The sequence below is a fragment of the Grus americana genome, chromosome 5, assembly GCF_028858705.1.
Source record: "Grus americana isolate bGruAme1 chromosome 5, bGruAme1.mat, whole genome shotgun sequence".
In the NCBI taxonomy this organism is placed as follows: domain Eukaryota; kingdom Metazoa; phylum Chordata; class Aves; order Gruiformes; family Gruidae; genus Grus; species Grus americana.
Genome location: NC_072856.1, coordinates 65,048,920 through 65,068,323, shown reverse-complemented (window position 1 = coordinate 65,068,323; position 19,404 = coordinate 65,048,920). Strand labels below are relative to the sequence as shown.

The following is a 19,404-nucleotide window of genomic DNA, read 5'->3' as shown; positions in this document are numbered from 1 at the left end:
GAATGTGGAAAGGACTCCCGTGGTACCCATCTGGAGAAAATATTTACTCACTTCTGAAGATAGCATCCTTTTGCCAACCCAGCTTTGGGACACATCACGCACAGCTTAAGAATAAAGATCTCTTATGTGCAAGCTAATTTTCAAAGAAATGCAGGAGCAGGGCTGTTATGGTGGGTTGGGAGCCTACGTGGAACGAAGTATAGTTAAAAATAAATAAAATATTTTTAATCTCACTTTAAGAAGGAGTATCTCAACACAAGAACCTCAACATGACCCAGCAATGTGCACTTACAACCCAGAAAGCCAACCATATCATGGGCTGCATCAAAAGCAGCGTGACCAGCAGGTTGAAGGAGGAGATTCTCCCCCTCTGCCCTGGTGAGACCCCCCTGCAGTACTGCATCCAGCTCGGGGGTCCCCAACATAACAAGGACATGGAGCTGTTGGAGCTAGTGCAGAGGAGGCCATGAAGATGATCAGAGGGCTGGAGCACCTCTGCTATGGAGACAGGCTGAGAGAGTTGGGGTTGTTCAGCCTGGAGAAGAGAAGGCTCCGGGGAGACCTTAGAGCCCCTTCCAGTCCCTAAAGGGGCTACAGGAAAGCTGGAGAGGGACTGGTGACAAGGGCAGGGAGTGACAGGACAAGGGGGAATGGCCTGAAGCTGCAGGAGGGGAGATGGAGATGAGATGTGAGGCAGAACTTCTTCCCTGTGAGGGTGGTGAGGCCCTGGCACAGGTTGCCCAGAGAAGCTGTGGCTGCCCCTGGCTCCCTGGCAGTGTTGAAGGCCAGGTTGGATGGGGCTTTGGGCAACCTGGGCTAGTGGAGGGTGTCCCTGCCCATGGCAGGGGGTTGGAACTAGATGGGCTTTGAGGTCCCTTCCAACCCAAACCATTCAGTGATTCTATGATATCTCAATGGGACTGAACCCAGCTTGCATGCCCTTACAGCAAATGCAAAAGCACAAAAGCAGACAAAATGCAGAATAGTTTCCACTCCCACTCCTCCACACATCTGCCAGTGGTTTCTGACGTGCTGTGGTGTGAGGACAGAGTTTGGAAAATCTAGGCCAGCTCCCTAAAGGACACGGTGTTAGCACATGTCTGTATATGTTAGTGATGAAAATGGAAAGTACGACTGGGGAGGGCAAGAGGTGCCAGGGTGATGCCTTAACTCCTTGCTTCATAGTGGAGGGGGTGGGTTGGTGAAGGCTCCCCTGGGGGGGTGGTTCATGGATAAAGCAGTGAGGAAAAGAAATACCTGAAAAAAGTCTGCCAGGGGTGCCCTTCCCCTGCCCGTCCCTGCAGCACTCACAGTGCTTTGTGAACCCTCTCGTTGCTGCTATCACCTCATTAGTGCCCACAGCTTCTGTGGCCACCACAGTACACGCCTGCTGCCTGGCAGCAAGCGGCAGCTCCACATCTCAGTGTAATTCCACAAAATGGTCTTTTTAGGCGCTTTTTCTCAGGGTGAAGCTGGGAGTTGTACCAAGGAAAAAAAAATCCAGCAAATGTTCTCCAGGAGGTCTGGCCACAGCACAGCGGCCAGTGTGTTGCAGCGGCTCTGTGCAGTCCTCTGGCTAAACTGCACAGGGAATATTTTAAGTGCATGTAGGAGCTTAATTTCCTTTTCACACTGGCTAGTTAATTTGAAATCTGGCATGTACTTGGGTTAATGTTTAACCCTTCGGTCTCTGACCCTGGCTGAATGGTTCACAACACTGGAGATGTGCGGCTCCCTTATGAAAGGAATGAGTTGATGTCCATGATAGCTAATGCTGTGCGCAGGAATGCATCTCCCATGTCTCTGTTGGAATGCTCCAAAGGATGGAGCATCTCAGCTGCAGGGAAATGTTGGGCTGAGCAGGACTGGTGAGTGCTCTCACCTCTTTGATTGTGGCCAGATTACTGGTTTGGCACACAAGTAGACAGCTGAACTCGGGCTTCCCCAGTGCACCAGAGATCAAATCCACGGCTCTGAAGGCTCAGTCTCTGCCCTGTGTCTTCATTCACACCAAATGGTTTGGCTAAGATCTCCTGAACAATTTTGCATGCTCAGCAGGAAAAGTGAGGGGGTGAACAAGGAGAATTTCAGCTCAAACAGGGGTTTGTTGCTGCCTCTTGGCTTGTGTTGACTTCAGCTCCCACCATTTCCCTGTCTCCTCCTGAGTTATAACTTGTCATGGCATTGTGTGGAACTAACTCAATTACTCATGATGAATTTTCCGTGATGCTAAAGCCTGGATCATAGTCAGTCTCACTCTTTCTGTAAAAGCCATGACCTGGGAGTGTGTGTAATAAAATGGGATACAGGATTCATACAGGACAGGTAAAGTCTGTCTCCTGGAAGGGCCACTCAACTCCTGCACAGCTTGCATTAAATTCTGCATCCAGACAGCGCAGTTGGAACTTGTTGAACTTGGTGCAGATCTTGCTGCTTACATGTGATGCCTACCAGCTGTTTGCAATCAATGTTTTTCCAAGTCTTGCTGGTCTCTATACTTTGATTTCAAAGCTCAAAAGGTGTTTCTCAGGCTTTACCATACCTGTAATGATGTATGCCAATACTGAGCCCACAGAGGACATAGATTTTTTTTTTTTTTTTTTGGTAACAAAATACTTCTTTAACAATGAGCATTGGCTTTCTGAACACCAGTTCAAACCATGTATGAATGGTGTCCCAATTTAGACACAATTCTGTGTCTCCAAAGCCTTCTGGGATGATGTTGCTGGAAAAATATTCCTGTGGCCACTGTTGTGCCAATGTTTTAATCCATCTTTTAATAAACTGTAACTCAAGAACAGAGTGTGGAATTCATCAAATGGTGTGTTGTTCCTCACTGGGGAGCAGGGTGTTAGAGCCAAAACTAAAGGCAGCTGTTGCAACTGCTGCCTGTAATTCAGCCTCACCAAAATATTGACTGCTGTTACTTGTGCCCCAACATGGAAAGCATTTAGTTTAATATCAGTATTGGCAACACTGTCATTGTTGAAGTTAGGACCCCTGAGTCAGTCAAGCAAGCTCAGCCCCTGTGGATTTGGAGGGGGTGGAGGAAGGTGGCTGGAAAGCTCTCCCTCGATATACACAGCAGCTTTTGAAACGCCATGCAACCCATGTTGATCATCTGTTCTTCATAGAAAAAGGGGAAGAGTTATTATGAGACAATAATTAAACCAGCTGAAAAGAGCAAAGTGTTGGCAGGCTGCAACCTCCCTGCACAGACCACACAACAGCTTGCTATAATCAGCAGAAAGGGCCGAGATGTCCTGGGAGAGAAGTGTGAGGGACGCTGGTGTGATCCTGCAAGACCGTTCTCTAACCCTGCACTGGAGCACAAACACAACTGGGGCTGTGCCAATGCTCCTCACCGCTGAGGTGATCTCCAGTAATAGCGATGCTTAACTCAGGCTTCCAAGTTGCTTCCTTTGGACACTAATTTCAACAAGGAAAATTCTGATTTGGTATTAGGGAACGTTTTTTGACCATGAGGGTGATCAAACATCGAAACAGGCATGAATTTCAGTCCTTGGAGATATTAAAAACTCAACTAGAAAAATGCCCTGAGCGACCTGCTCTAAGCTGGCTTTGCCTTGAGCAGGGACTTGGAACAGACACCTCCAGAAGTCCCCTCCAGCCTCAATTATTCTGTCATGCCTGTGCTTCTACCAGCTGGTCAGGGCACAAAATGGCCACAGACACTTCCAGGAATGATCTGGCCAAGTGTCACCTCTTTATTTTGTGTAAGAGACAGAGGCATCCTCTTGTTTAAATATCAGCCTGGTGCGGACTGTGGAAGTTACCCACAGGTCACTGGGCTCATGTTGGGAACCGGTGTTTGGCCATTTCCCACCTCCAGAAAAAGGCTTTTCTTCACTTCAAGAGTCCCAAGAGATTCACATCTTTTCTTGCTGGTTGAGTCAAACGCTTAATTGCCTTCATTCTTTGAAACGTGTATTTTTTTTTTTAAAATCAGAATTACATCTGAATTCTAGCTGCTGTTTCAGGTTTGTCGCTTTACCTGACAATTTATTATAGGATAGGCTACTAAAAACCCCTCTTTTCCTTCTCAGGAGGGTGAACTCAAGTAAGTCTCAGTGTGATATCTTTAGCTTGTGACAGAAGAGTAATTCGCCTCACTTCTCTTTTATCGGTGGGGGACCAGGAGCATGTGAACTGCTGTTGCATGGTAACGTCTCGCCCAGTAGCCCCTTGATTTGCTCTTAGCTCTTAATCTCCACAGTGAAATTGTGTCTGAAATCTGTTTCTGTGTTTAGCTGGTGTTTGCTTCCTCCTCTGTGCTGAGGCATCCTGAGACGATGGTGCCAGGGCTTCTGCCTGTGCCCATGCTTGAGGCACCGGATGGCGTAAATTTATAAATAGTAATGACAACAAAATTAGAAATAAGTTTAATTTTCCAATATTTAGGGTACATGTCTATGTCTCAATATTTAGAGTATGTGTCTATGTCAGTCAGTTCATGAAACAAATGAAAAGTGAGTATTTACTTGCAAATAATTTAATGTTTTTTCCTACCCCAACATTTGTCTGGACATTGCCAACATAATCAAAAGAACTGTAAATTTTCAGAAGTGAGTCTACTCCTGGAAGCTTGATTAATTATGCATTAGCCCATTTCTCTGAAGCATTGTTCACTAAATCTTTGGTGGGAAATGCACTTTATTAGGCATGAACTTTGGTTATTTGTATGCATACACACTATACGATCGATCAATACGCAGAATGATTTAAAGTTTGCCATGTTACAGAGATGCATTGCTCATAAAAATAATTCTAGTGTCTCACAAACAACACTGATGGCTAGTTTTGCAAGTATTGAAGGGGTGAGATGGATGAAGAGGCGGTCCGAGGAGATCGTTGCTCCTGGGAGCAGAACCAGCCTTGTGGTATCTCTTCGTATGGTGTGTCCCAGGGTCAAGTCCTGCCACATGTGGTCCGGGCAGGGCTCGTCTCACCTGGCTCTTCCCTAGCCAGCTTGGAGACCAGCAGTTTGGCCATGGCAGGGCTCACCACAGCCCCAGTGCTCGTCTCACTTCAGGGCCAGGGCCAGACATGCCCTGGGCTGTGCTGGTGGTGTGATTACAGAAATCCCAGCTTACAGCAGGGAGTGCAGCAAGAAATGAGCTGCCTTCCTGTCCCGCAAACGAGGATTTCAGAAGTGCTGTTGGGATCTGGTGGTCAAAGAACAGCCTGACTGTAGGATTGCAAGCCAGTCTGTGAACCACCTTCAAGGTAAGACTGTAGGAAATGGCTGGTGCCTTTGTTCCTACTGAAGTGCACACAGAGACATCACTATCTGCATTTTGCAACTGGAGAAATGGGCTCAGCTCACACAGTTGTCTTACCTACAGTATAAAACAGTGACCACGGCAGATTTTTGCTTCTCTTTCCACACCTTGTGGTCTGCATGGTCTGGGGTGGAAGGCTAAGTTGCTAGGGTGAAAAAACATAGTTGTTATTTCACAGTTGTCCCTGTGTCCCTTACCCTGGTGCTAACCAGTGCTCCTGACAGTGCCCATGCCAGGGAAATGCAGATGAGAGCCCTCGCTGTGCACTGTCTGGTGTCAGGGCAGGTCTTCTCCATAAACATCAGTGTGACTTTGGAGGGTAGATTTTACTTTAAATGTGTCCCTGTAGATATATGAAGGTGAAAGTGGTGGCTGAAGGAGGTGAGGCTTACAGGGGAAGCAATTCTCCCCCCTTCTGAGATAAAAGGAAATATCAAACCTCTGAGTTTCCCTTACGTATCAAGCGGTTTGTACGTGCCAGCTGGGACAGCACAGCTGGAAGTCGTTCCCATGTGTCCTGTAGCCTTGTTGGTAAAGTCATGTTCACCCCAGCTTTCATGGTGCTGGTCTAACTGGGAGAAGGATCAGGCTGCAGCCGCTGACCCCAGCGCTGCCTTTCCCTCTGCTCTGCAAAGCCCTCGGACCAGTGCAGCAGAGCTCGCGGAGCAAATTCTCCCCTCAGAAGTGGGAGAATAGGAGACTGGGACACAGTCAGGATCTTTAAGAAGATTATTCAGCTACTGAAGTGTCTGTATCTACCAGGAGACCTGTCTTCCGTTCCCCTCATTCCCCAAAAGATTTTGATGACAGTGTAAGAACCTCTTATCCCCATTTTATAGCGAGCTGTATGCTGATGACAGCCTGAGCTTGAAACTGTGAAATCAGAAGTAAATGTTTCCTGGAAAGCTGGCAAAAAGACGGACTCTAAGACTTAGTGCTTACTGCCTTCCAGGTATGTTGTTTCCAGGCTCTGGGCAGCCAATATGAGACAAAAAATCCAACATACTGTGGTCATGCCCTGAATATTTGAACAGGAGTCTTGTGTCTACATTGGCCTGAGCTTCAGCTCTTGGATTCCCCTTTGCAAATTCAGCTTGCTTGGAAGCAGTGGTGATATCCTGCTTTGGTGGGTTTGCTCCATGTGTGGTGGCTGGTGATTTTTTTCTGCTCCTCTCCTTCTCCTGCCCAAGCTAATGACTGTTTTATATCTTGCACTGCTGCACTAATTACAGCCAACGAAGACTGTCTGTCGAGAGAAGGAACCAGAGCAGTCTCTGCAGGTCCTGTAGAAATACAAATACCATACCACTTTATCTTGATCATCTCACACGTAGCTGTTTCCAGCCATTAGTGTAAGGATTCTGATTAAATTCTTCATGAAACTCCATATTATATGCCCTATGTGCAAACAGCTGTTTGTGCTGTGTTGCCAGAGTACTGCTGATGTACAGATCTGAGAGCTTGCCATGCCTCCAGCAAACTCCAGCTCTGGGAAATCTGGCAGTATCACCTCTGGTTTCCTTTCTCATTTTTGCTGATAAGTAGTAAATGACCTATTTCAGCTTCTCAGACCTCCTGTGTTCCTCCATGGAACTTTGCGCTTTGGAAGAAACTAACTTCAGCACTTAAAGTCCACACTGAAGAGGTGGGAAAAGGGAAGGTAGCCAAGAGTAGCTCTCTTGGGATCTGCAGTCAAAGGAGAGAGTTGAGGGAGCTGCCCACAAAGCAATAGGCACAACTAGTATATTACAGAGATTTTATTTCAGGAATGACTTTCATGTAAATATGCATGACAAGGACACTTGAGTCCTAGGTACTTCTGCCCATGGACCATGATGGGGAGTGCCAGGACACTGCCCTTAAGTGCCTGGCCAGCAGTTCCAAAACGAGAGCATGGGACTGACATTTGTAGAGCTTGTGACTCGGAGAAAGGCTGGCTGTGGCAGTGGAAAGTGGCCTGAGCACTACTTGGTATTAGAAGAAAGACATACTGAGGTTGAAGGAGACCAGTGGCAGAGCTCTGCAGTTGGAGAAGCCTGTGCACTCAGTGTTTAAAAGGAAGAGCTCTCTCACCTAGTTGAACACATTTTGCATTCCCCAGATCTTCCAGCTTTATAAAAGTCCAGTCTTCAATGCCCTCTGGCTATCAAACGAGAGAAGATATTTAAGTTAACTCTTATTTCAAAAGTACCTAAATCTCCTGGACTGAATCATCTCTTGTGTGCTGTGTGATGTTGGCCCCAAGCATTTTCCAGTCTCCTAGAAAATGTCATCATCTCACCTGCTGGCTATACTGTTAAACCAGCACTTTTTACTGAGCAACTTAAACCATCTTACTTTTTCTCATTGGAATGAGCTTCCAGTAAACATATCTTGCTCTCCTGCTCCTAAATGTCTCTTCCAAATCCTCTCTGCTGTCACGTTTAAGCAGCTTGGTGATAATTTTGTGACTTCCCATGGAGAAAGGGAAAGATGTTGGAGTGCTGTGCAATGAAAGCTCTAATTTTATCTGGCAGGTATGGAGCATGCTGTGGTTTTCATTTAACCTTGCAAGAGAATGACCTGTGTGAATAATGGATTCAAGGGAAAGTTTTGAAAATGGAAAGAACAGAGGTTGCTGTGCTCTGGCTTCATGTTGGGGCCATCTGGTTTCTGCGGCTATTACAAAATGCTATTGCTGGTAACAAAAGTACAGAGCGGGGTGGTAGGACTGCAAAATCTCATGAGCTCCCGCCTTGCGTCAGCGAGTTTGGCAACCAGTGTTGGGCAAGTAGCAAGAATTGAGGATGGTGTCTCACGTAGGCAGGTATCCCGAAAAAACTCCTTTCGCTCTGTGCTCAGCATCAGCCCAGCCAGCTGGGGAAGGTCCACGCGTACACCCAACTCCTTTGGTTGCTCCGGCAGTGTGAAAGCACCATAAAACTCGCAGATGTGACCACGAGACGTGGCCATGTTGTGGGCTGGTATTTCCCTGTGTTGTGGAGCTCATGCAGAGCAGACATCAGAAACAGACCTGTGACTGCTCCCTCCCTTTTGAGGCTAAAACAGATGTTCTGGGATACCAGAGCTGACACCGCAGACTTTGTACAGACCAGCAAACTTTGCCGGTTCTCGAGCCATGGCTGAGCTCAGTTGCCGGCACTTGTGCCATGACACGCCTGTGTTTGCATCCGGTTGCCTCTTGCTGTTCAATGCAGTGCTGGCTGGCTGCTTGCAACTCCTTGGATCAAGTCCAGGAGCCCTGGATGCTGCCTCCTTCCCTCCCCTCCGAGCAAGAAAAGAAATCCCTGTGTTCAGGTAGCAACTGCAGTGGGTGTTTGTGGCTGCCCATTCCCCATTGCACATTTTCTTGATGCTGAACTGAGAGGAAGAATTTAGTCTCTTCTCATTGTTGCCTAGAGAAAGCTCACCATAAAAAAAAAAAAAGAAAAAAATGGCACTCTTGTGGGTGCCTCTTTGCTTCTTTTATTTATTTTTTATTTTGGTGATTTAGTTGTAAACAGGAGGTTCTTTTAACACACCTAGCTCTTAACTGGTGCCTGCCAGTTACATCTCTCCAAAGCCGGCAATCATTTTCCAAAACAAAAGCTTTTACCTTTTCCCTTATGGCTCTTCCCTGTTACGGTCAATAAAAAATGAAATTGTAGAAGAGCTTTCTCATCTTCCACACTGCGTTTGTTTTACATTTATATATAAGCTTATACAAACACATGCACTCAGAAAACCCCTAACAAAGCTATTACCTGCATCTCTGGACTTTTAATCTTACAGCTACTGTGTAATTTGTAGCTGAGTATTATTATATAAGCCCCAAATCCCAGTGTATTGACTCTAATGTCATAAACATACCTATATTTTAGGTCATTGAATGAAAAGCTACCAGCTTGTTACCCAACGACAACATTTTTATTCTTCACTGCTTCCCATCTGTTAGTATCTGTTGTGAACTGACTGCTATAATAAACAAACTGTGCATTTTCTTAGGTCTGGCTTTATCTGCACCTCCCAGGGGATTTGAGGAAGGATCTTGTACCCGTAGCTCCCATGGGTGATGGAGAGATGAGGTGCTCCCTGGGCTGGGATCCCACCTGACAGGAATCTGAGGTGGAGAGCAACTGGAAAACTCCTAAAGTCTCCAATAATTTCCAAAGGGATGGCTGTTACCCAGAGCTGACGTACCACGGCCAAGAAAACCCTGCTCCAAAAAGCCTTGCCAGCCTCCGCTTTATTTGGGGGCACTGTCAGATGCAAGCACGTCTCTCATTTATGCCTGGTGACAAATACTTGGCTCCGAACAGGATGCGAGGGGACGAGCCATGTGTGACTCTGCTTCTCATGGGACACAGGCACCCATCGCCCAGCCTAGCCCTGGGTTTGAGGCGCAGTGCTTGCCCAACACAACACTTAATGCATACATGATACTCATTGCATACGGTCAGGCAGACAGCATGGCTCCAGACTGCAAATCTCTTCCAGGAGTCAAGCTCCCAGCCTCATAAACATGGAATCCGTCAAGCTGGAGGACGTAAGACCTCCAGGCCATTATTAGCCAATATGAAGCTTATAAAAGACTCTATAAAGCAACCCATGATAAATAATTTCACAAGTAAGGCCATGGTGGCATAGAGCTTGTTTGGAGTTTGAAAGCTGCTGTAATGTGCTGCCAGGAGGATTAAAAGCTATCACTGTGTTTCAGGCGTTTTACAGTGTGTTGGGGGAGTACGTGTGGTTTTTGTTTGTTTGTTTGGTGAGGAGTTAGCGTGAGACGTGGGGAGAGCAGAGGAGGTCCCACACGTGCACAGTGCAAGGGGGAGCAGACTCTCAGGGCGACGGGCTGTCCGATGCTGTGTGACAGCCCTGCAGAAAGTGACCTGGCCGTGTTGCAGTATCCGTTTTATATATTTTCTTTCGGCCCAAACTTGCAGGCTGGAGATCTTGGACACTGCGTCAGGCAAAGGATTACCCGTGGGATGGTGAGCTGGAGGAAACTTGCAGCTGATACCCTGAGAGATGCTGGCTGGTGGCCGGCTCCACTGTCCCGCTCCCTTCCCCAGCATGCAGACCTTCGTGCACGGTTTTAACCCGCAGTCTGCAGTTTCTAGCGATGGGGGGAGACTGAACGCAGCTTTATGGGAAGGAGCTTACCCCGCTGCTGGCAGCACACCTACGTGCACACAGGTTAGCTGCAAAGATGACGGTGGCTGCAGTGGTATGCCCTGAGGTTTCACTGCTGCAGGCTCCTGGCCTGAGTTGGGTTCTAGGAGGAATAAGAACAAGTTGTACTCCTTCTGTGACCCATCTCTCCTGGCTTTCTGGTTGCGGTGTTTTGCTGTGCTGCCTCTAAAGCAGTAAGTTATTGCCTTCCAGAACAGTCCTCAAAACAGTGTGAATCATTTTCGTACGACGTGTGTTTTGTTTCCATGGTTATCAGAGTCAGGTTCACTTACATCCATCCTTCCTTGGCACAAAATGTTTCTGTTGTCTTTTCAACTTGTGTATTTGTCTGGGCTCCTGCTACTGCTCCAAGATAAGAAATGTTTTTAAAGGGAAATGTAAAGAGGTATGAAGCTCCCAGTTTAGAAACTCAGAGGGGTATAAAATCAACATGGCATTCTTCAGAAAACGAGTGGATGTTTGAGTCAGGCATAATCCAGCTCATCATCTGAAGCTGTTGCCCTTGGCAATTGGATAAATCTCTTTCCCCATTGAAAATGCCACTTGGGCTGGTTGGTTTGTTTCAAACACCCAGCTCCTTGGGAGAAGACTCAGCTTGAAAATCTGGAGTGGCAGATTCTGACCTACAGCTGGTGCAGAGGAGTAGGAGGGAATCAGGAGCAGGCTATTTCTCTTGTTGAATAAAAACATTGCTTATTATACAGCTCTGCTTGGGCCTGTTCCAGATCCATTAAAGTAAATGGAAAATCTTCCCTTGACAGAAATGGGAGCTGGCCCCAGCTCCAAGGATTAAATGGCGTGCAGGGTCTCAGGTGGATCCTCACATAGGAACAAATCGTGCTCCTGTTGAGCCAGTCCCTGCTGAGTTTATTTTACATTCTTGTCATTTGTTGACCTTGTGGGTTTTATGTGTTGCCTTGTGCTGTGTTGCTTGTCATCAGCCACAGTGGTCACAGTGGACCTCATTCAGCTGTTAGCAACTGAGATGTGGCTGCACCCCCAAGTTGGTTTTGAGCTCTTGGGGCACCAGCTGCAACACCCATGGGGACATGTGTGAGCCCTGCTCCAGAAATGGGGAGGGTAACCTCGTAGTTAAGACTAGCATAAGATGCCAGCCTCTGGATGAGGTGATGACTTTCTGTGTGTTGCAGAAGATCCTGGTTCTCTGCAAGCAGTTCACTGTGAGCCACTGAGAGCTGGCACCAGAGAGGGATTGGGGGTTTTGCCTTTGCTTTTCTGCCTTTGCTGGGCCTGGCAGCTCTCCTGGTGTAACACCTGGGAGGCTCTACATAAATAGTAAATATCGAAGAGAGGTGTCACAGATATAGGAGAATATAGCTGGGAAACAACTTCTGTCGAATGGAGCTGTAAATACAGCAGCTCAGATTAGAGAAAATGGCTTTAAGTGCTTCTTGCTTTTCCCAAGGGAAGACCTTTCTGCACGTTCTTCTTCCTTCCTGCTTCCCCATGTTTTCTTGCCCTTTAGATTCTTTTCCTTTTTTCCTTCAGTTGGGAAGGGTTTCTTTCCCTTGACCCACTACAACCAGCAGAACCAAGATGAATTTTTCATTGTTTGTCTTTCACTACTGTGGGGCTTTCACTACTACTGAGTCTGGGGGACAAACATGTTCCTGAGATCAGGAGAGCCTTCCTGAAGGCTGTGCCTCAAAGCACATGGTGACTTCAGCACCACAGGAGGCATTTCCCCTCAGTCCCAAATATCTCTAGCTTTCAGCCTCCTGGGAGGAGCCCAGAAGAGCTCTGGGTCGTCCATCTGTCCATGGCAATCTGCATGACCTACTATGCCACACACTGAGCGATCAACAGCTCTGCACACATGGTTGGCGCACAGGAGGAAGGTCCTTGGAGACATGTAAATACTGGTGACATCAGTTAGGAAACACACATGTGGCAAGTGCGGGTGGTTAAGGAGATTCCTCATAAAGCAAACCTCACAGCACCCATAGAAGAGCATCAGCAGAAGACATGAAGGAGCTGCTCCGATTCAAGGAAATCTCTGGTGGTTGGTGCTCTAGGGAGAATTCCTGGAGCATCTGGTGGCATGAGGAAGGGCGAGCGCCCTTGCCTGGACAGCAAGGGGTCATGAGAAGAGAAGAAAAACATCAGGATGTTATATTAAAAGCACATCTGTGCACGGTCTGGAATGGTAAATACATTTTCAGGCTCCCCTCATAAAGCTGCAGTGTTTAAAAGTGCTGATAAAGTGCATTCCAATGTCCTTAAAGTATTGCAGCGCGCCACACACACTACACAGTGTTTATACGAGAGACGGCCAGCGCTGCGAAGAACGGCGAGATGAATGGGCTTATACGTGTGAAGGGGAAGGATTTGTGGATTGTCACCAGAAAACGGGGTCCAGCTGGCTTGTGCTGTCCTGGCCCTGGAAGCCCTGGGGCTCTCGATCACGCTGTGCCCAGGACAGCCTGTGAAGCTGCTGGCACGGCAGGGAGGGACCGAGCAGCGCTCAGCATCCTTCCCTGCTGCCTCATTTTGTAGGGGACACTGCGGTCCATAACAGCAGCCCTACTTTTTAAGAGAGATGCTCACAAACTTTTGTGGCTGGTGCTGCTCTTCCTCCTGTGTCAGGTTTTTCTTGTAGGTTTATTAACCCTCTTTGTGCCGCTGAATTTCTGTCGGGCTCCTCTTCCTATTCTTCCGGGCTCCCTCTCCTTGTGCAATCGTGAGCCTTGGACAGGGGGTTGTTGCTGTCAGAGGAGCTATTTTCTCTCCCCTGGCCCACAGAGGAGCATCCATTCTTCCCACCAAATAAGAAAAGTTCCCTATTAAGACTGTTCCTCAGAATAAGAGAGTCCTTTCAGAGCAGTTTGAAAAAGAGGTCTGAAAACCCTGTTTGCAGCACAAAGCGTGAGGTGAAGATGGATGCTTTGGAAAGCAGCTGTGGAGTTGGTCCAACACCTTTCTGAGGCTGGGCCATGCTCCGGCTTTAGTGGAAGCTATGATTTATTACAAACCTCAACACTTTGCAATACGAAGGCTGGGCATGGGCTGCTGAGGAACTTACCACTTAAGAAAATATTTCAGATTTGAAATGCCTTGGACCATGCAGTGTTGCAAAGCATTTCTTGCTGCTGTTGTGCTGTGTATCCCTAGTTAAGGATCTTTACATTACATCGGTTAAAAATGACTGGAGCTGGAGGAGAGAAAGCAATAGAGCTGGGGAAGGAGCTGAATTCAAGGTGATCGTGTTGGCAAGAAGGAGAGGGGAAAGTGCCAGGCGCGAGGGGCAGCAGGAGGGATGGCCAAGGCTGGAGAGGGGGAAGACTGCAGGGGAAATGGTGTAATGTCCTGGTCCTGCCTGAGCGGTGGTGTGGGAAAGAGTGAGAGAGGTGGTGAAGGCAGAGTTGAGAGGCAAACAGAAGCCAAGAAGGGAGAAGTTTCAGACACAGAAGACGGTGTGGACACGGTGTGACATAAGCTGCAAAAATGGCAGGCAAAACATTAAATGCCAGTGTGCTTATGATGCCCAGTTTCCCAGGTCTGATGTAAGTGGCTATAACTCCCCAGAGGCTTGTAACTCTTCATGTCTTGCATCTCTGGAGCATACTTTCCTGGCTGCTGACATCTGTCATGCCACCTCACGCTCACGGTGCCACCCCGCCACCTGCCCAAATTCACTAACACTTCTGCTCCTATGAAATGTATGAATCATAACTTCCATGCCACGGCTTTCTGCAAGATGGTGTTTCCAGAAATAGCATCCTGCAAGCCAAGAGACGTGATATTGCCCTTATGGTGGTGGAGGCCCAAAGAGAGGGAGCACGGGGGGGGTGTAAAGAAAACAATCCACCCAACGGCACGCTTGGAGGAAAGAAAGAACTGTGCAGGATCCAGCCCTTCTTTTGGATTTTTTCTGAGTTTGTAAATTGAAACTATCAGAAATTCAGTGCATGATGAGATTTGGAAATGGATCCTCTATTGGTTAAATAAGCATTGCACTACAAAACCATACCCACTGACACTTTAACCCAGGCTAATGAAGGAGAAGTGTACCTGAAATACTGTTTGATATTTTAATGTAACTTCCAGTGTTTGCTAGCACAGTTTTTTTCTCCTTGTGCAGATTTCACCTTAGACTTTCCAGTAAGTACAGCATTCTTTTAACCAACTCTAACTCAATCAGATGTTTTATGGATGTATTTGTTATTTGAAATTATGCGAGGAGCAACTTCTGAGGTGTGGAATAGCCATCACAACTGTGCAGCTAGTGACATATTTGTAATTTATTCTTAGTGCTTTGACTTCCTCATCCACATGCTGCTGTTTATTCCCTGGCTGGGTCCTCTAACACTTTGCAAGCTATTTCCATGTGAAATGAACTTAGTTCGGTCCTAATGCACACTCTTATTTTTGGTTAATCAGTCTCACAGGTACCCATTAGAAGCAGAGCTCTGTTTATCTGAATATTGTCACGTATGAAAAAGGTCAGGGCCTTAGAGTAAAATTTGAGCCGAGTTGAAATCAAAATAGTGTACCCATCTACTCAGCTGCAATGGGTGTTTTGCATAAAATTGGTTCAAAGATACTGTTTTGATGCTGCTTTATCATAAAGACAAAAGATGCTTTTCCACGGCATGCAAGAAGTGTTTTATCTAGAGAAGTCATTCTGATTTCCATAGTGTAAATACTTATTTAGGCTCTCTCATTTCACTGATTATATCCACTTTTCTAAGCAAGGCTTCACTTAATACATTGCAGCAACACAGAAAAAATATGTAATGACATTGTGGCCTGTAACTGGGTTTCTACTGTCAAAACTTGCTCTTCTCCTGACATATAAATGCTGGTTTGGTATAGTACCACCAGGGATGGATTTAGCGCATCAAATTCACCTGCCAAAACAATGGAGGGAGAAAAAAAAAAGAGGTAGGAAAAAATGAAAAAGAGGTATGAAAGGCAAGATTATTTTTCTTTTAATAGCTGCTATTTAATTCTCCTTACTCCCATCTACTTTTTGTTCTGCTAGCTTAAAAGCTGTATTATGTGAAACTAGCCAGTAAAAGTTCCACATTTGCCAGATGTTCAGCTAAGTAAAACTTGCAGTAAAGATTTTTGGAGGGTCACTCATTTACCCTCTCAATGTCTCCTTCCTGGAGAAGCAGCCTTTCCCGTGCCATCCAAATCGAGGTCTCGGCTTGGTGCATCTTTTGATCAAATGCTAGCAGCAATTTCTCTAACTCAGTTTTGACTGATGCATAGAGGAATGAAAGAACTGACCAGCCAGGGAGGCAGCAACATGAGAAGTCGCTCTCATTTAATTCCTGCCAGATATCAATTAGTAGACTACCATCACATTCGTTTCATAAAATGGACTCATAATAAACTGTGGGAGAGTTTCTTTAGTGAAGGTTTGTGGTCAGATTGAAATGCTGGGAATTTCCGCAGCAATGCAAATCTTTAGGAATAATGGGGAACCAGGGAAAGAGACTGATAAAAACTCTTCTGGCTGTCGCTATCGGGGGTGTTTTGGCTGGCAGGGAAGCGGGGTGGTCTGAAGAAGCTGGGTAGGAGGCTCTGCTGGGGCTTTCATTCCTGCATGAAGCATGATGGTTTGGCATTTGTGGTTTTGGTGTGAAATTAATCCACTTTTTCACAGCACATAGGTGACTTCAGAAGCCAGAGATGTAGCTTTGCCTTTTCCTCTGATGCCTTTCGTGCTGTGCAGTGTCATTTCCAATGAGGCTGACCAAAGTTAAGATTATAGGTCCCCTCTAAAGCGCTTCCTGCGTGGTTTCAGAAGTGCTGCTGATTTGGTTTTGACTTTTGCAAGAGAAGTAATTTCCCACGTGCAGGAAGGGGTTCAGATGCATAAGGCAGGAGGAATTGGCTCACATGAAGGGGAGAGGGTGGACTAAGCGTGGAGTCACTGGAGAACCCAAGTCCGGCTTTCTGAAGGGGGTCTGTCTCCTGTGAGCACCCAAATAATTGCACGGCTCTGATCCTTAGGTTTACAGATGACTTCAGCAAGGCAGAGACATTTAGGTGACTGTGGGGTGCAGGCAGTGCAAGTCATGTAAATACCTTTACGCTGCTATTTTGTAATGAAATCTCTAATGACAACCAAAGTCACTGCAGACTTTTGTGACCTCATCAGAGCCCCAGATAGCACATATGGGTGCTCCTGGGGGTTAGGTCAGGGCTGCTTTGTTTGGAGCAACCTTGCTTGTTTTCTTGCTTAAGCCTAATGATTTGGGGGGGGCGGGGGATGAGCGTTAACTCTGTCTGAAACTCTGTCCTAGTACGCTGTCAGACACAGCTCTGACCATCTGACTTAAAAGGACCTGGAAGACAGACTGAAAATGCCCAGGAGGAAATAACTACTCTCCAGCGTTAGAGATGCCAAAGCAAAGTGTTAGCTCTACATGTGATAAAATGTGCTGCTTCCATGCCATAATCTGCGGCTAATGGGAGTGGGGAGAATATGCAAATTGTGTCCTCGTCAAACATTTAGAAATAAAAACATAGCAACTCTGAAAATGGAGGAGACTTTCCAGATTATTTATCCTGTAGCGTTTGGTTCCTAAAAACTGTGAATACCCATGCTTTGTTGAGTACTAGGCAGTAGGTCATGTTCCTAACTGGTATCAATCAGTAACAGCTCCATTCATTTGGATGGATCAGATTTAGCCCATCTGGACATTAATTTGTCTTTCTGACAAGATCTGAACACTCATTTTGACATCTTCAGGAGCTGAGGCTGCCAGCAGTTGTTTCTTTCCTTGGCAAACCTCTCCGGTGCTAGCAGAAGCACTTTTTTTCCCCTTACGGCACGCACAGGCACCGCGGAAGGGCTTAGCTGCTGGTTGTAATGATCTCGTATATTTGGGAGCTCTCCTTTTTATGAGGGTGGTGACTGGGGTGTGGACAGATGGGCTCTGCCCACCTCTCCTTTGGCTGCTTGAGGGATTCCCCCAGGTCTTTCCCTACAGGGTCATTTTGAGCCGTGTCTCTTTTATTTGTCTTTTTCGCTCCTCCTCATTACCTGCTGTTCACCCTGGGGCTCCTCAGGGTTTTCTTGTTATAAATTGGATTTGGAAGTAGAAATTGGAAATAGAAATCAGTGTTTCTGTGATTACAACAAGGAGGGAATGTGTCCCAAAGGCTGGGTGGATGTGGTTTGACTCAAGCTCTTGATACAGAGTAGGAAATTAAAACCATTCTCCATTGATGTCTCTTTGCAGGAGATGTCTACAAGGAAAAGACTACCTGGCCCTCTTCCTGGAGGTAAGGCTCATCAGCAAAGCAGTGCATGTGCTGATGGTCTGGAAAAAATGAGAAGAAAATTTAAACAAATACAGTTCTGCTCAATAGATGTATTTTAAAAGGAAGGGAGTGAAGTTTTCTGTGTAATGAGATTGAGGCTGATATTAAAGATAACCTTAAGTGTGGCCTGAAAGCAAATCAAATCACTTGCCCCAGTTGTGAGTAAGGCAGCAAAGTGAACATTAAGGCAAAACCAGGTGGGAGAGTGATAATGAGACTGTGGGTGCAGAAATTACCACATTCATGAGAGGAGCCAATTTCAGACTTGAGTGCACTCAGGCTGGTGGTGAGGGGATGGAAACAAGGTAGAAAATCTCCCGACCAGAGCACGGAAAATGCTGCATTGCACATCCAGTAGCAACGGTGGCTCTCGAGTGTATCAAAGTGGGGGAAGCAGGCAATGGCTGAAGGTAACAGGAAAGACAGATCTGTACGTAAGAAGGGGAGAGGGAAGGGTTGGAGTCCAGCAGTCTGACCCCAATTATATGGATATAAATGAACATTCAGGGAGAAAAATAAAGCATGGAGGTTAATAGGAAATTGGAGAGAATGCAGCCTGGATCTAGCAAAGGCAGATTGTGTTGTATGAATCTGATATCTTTGATAAAATAATGGATTTTTCCAGACATAGATTAGATCTATGGCATTTCCTAGCTGGATTCAGTGAAGTACTTGATGTAGTGCCTTGTGAAAAATGACTAGGTGAGCTGACAGGGGAAGCATAATACAAGGATTGGATGTGAGTGGATATAAGAATGTCTAAAAGAGAGAACTAGTGGACTTTTTGCTAAAAGGAGACTTTTGGGGGGTGGGAAGAAATTGCTGGGGAAGTCACACAAGAGTTGGCCTTGAAATGAGCTCCAATTAGTTGCCAGTGAGCTTGTGACACCTTGGACAACATGAGCTGGGGAAATGTCCCTGATACAGAGTCCTGGATAATCTTCTAGGAGGAGGTGGGTGTCTTTGGAGAGGGAAGGGAGAGTGCTGGGATGGGACAGCATGGGCACAGAGTCATGGGATTTCCCACTGCAAGGGACCAGCTTGCTAGTTAGGCTAGACAAGGGGAGAAGAGATGCCTGTGGGTATTGGTAGTTGATATGGTCCTGAAATATTAGGAAGTCTGTTGTGAAAAACAGGTGGCTGGAGCTCGAGGAATGGTAAGGGCAGAGAACAATGAGAAGAGCTGGCTTTGCTTGGCTTGGAGCAGAGTTCAGACTGAGTGTATGGTGGGAGACAAAACCAGGGGCAGGAAAGGGATGACAGTGTTAATGAAGGTCCACCTGGTCCACAGTTACTTGTTTCTTGCTAGTTCAAATGGGAGAATTGCACCTGGGGCAATGCAGAAAGCAATGAAGCAAACCAGCTGGGGAACCTGTGGTCCAGAGAAGACTGAAATGTCCAGACGGTCTTCAAGTATCAAAAGTTGCCGCAAAAAGGAAGGAAACAAACTAGGCCTGATCTGCAGCAATGGAGATCTAGATTAAATGTTAGTCACAACTTTTAATGTAAGAATTGCAAAACGGTGTGGTAGAAGAGTGGGGAGGCTGTGGGATGTCCATCACTTGGGGTTCTTGGGACCTGTTTACACACCAAAGAGGAGCTGGGGAGACATGTACTCACTCCA

The 19,404-nt window shown here is 46.5% G+C and overlaps 1 long non-coding RNA gene across 1 annotated transcript in view; it reads left to right on the top strand.

The window, feature by feature from the left end:
- Window positions 1-19,404, top strand: part of LOC129207286 (uncharacterized) — a 70,056-nt gene that overhangs the window by 30,361 nt on the left and 20,291 nt on the right. The window contains exon 2 of the long non-coding RNA XR_008577418.1: window positions 17,699-17,741. This is a non-coding gene — a long non-coding RNA (uncharacterized LOC129207286). The remainder of the gene's footprint in view (window positions 1-17,698; window positions 17,742-19,404) is intronic.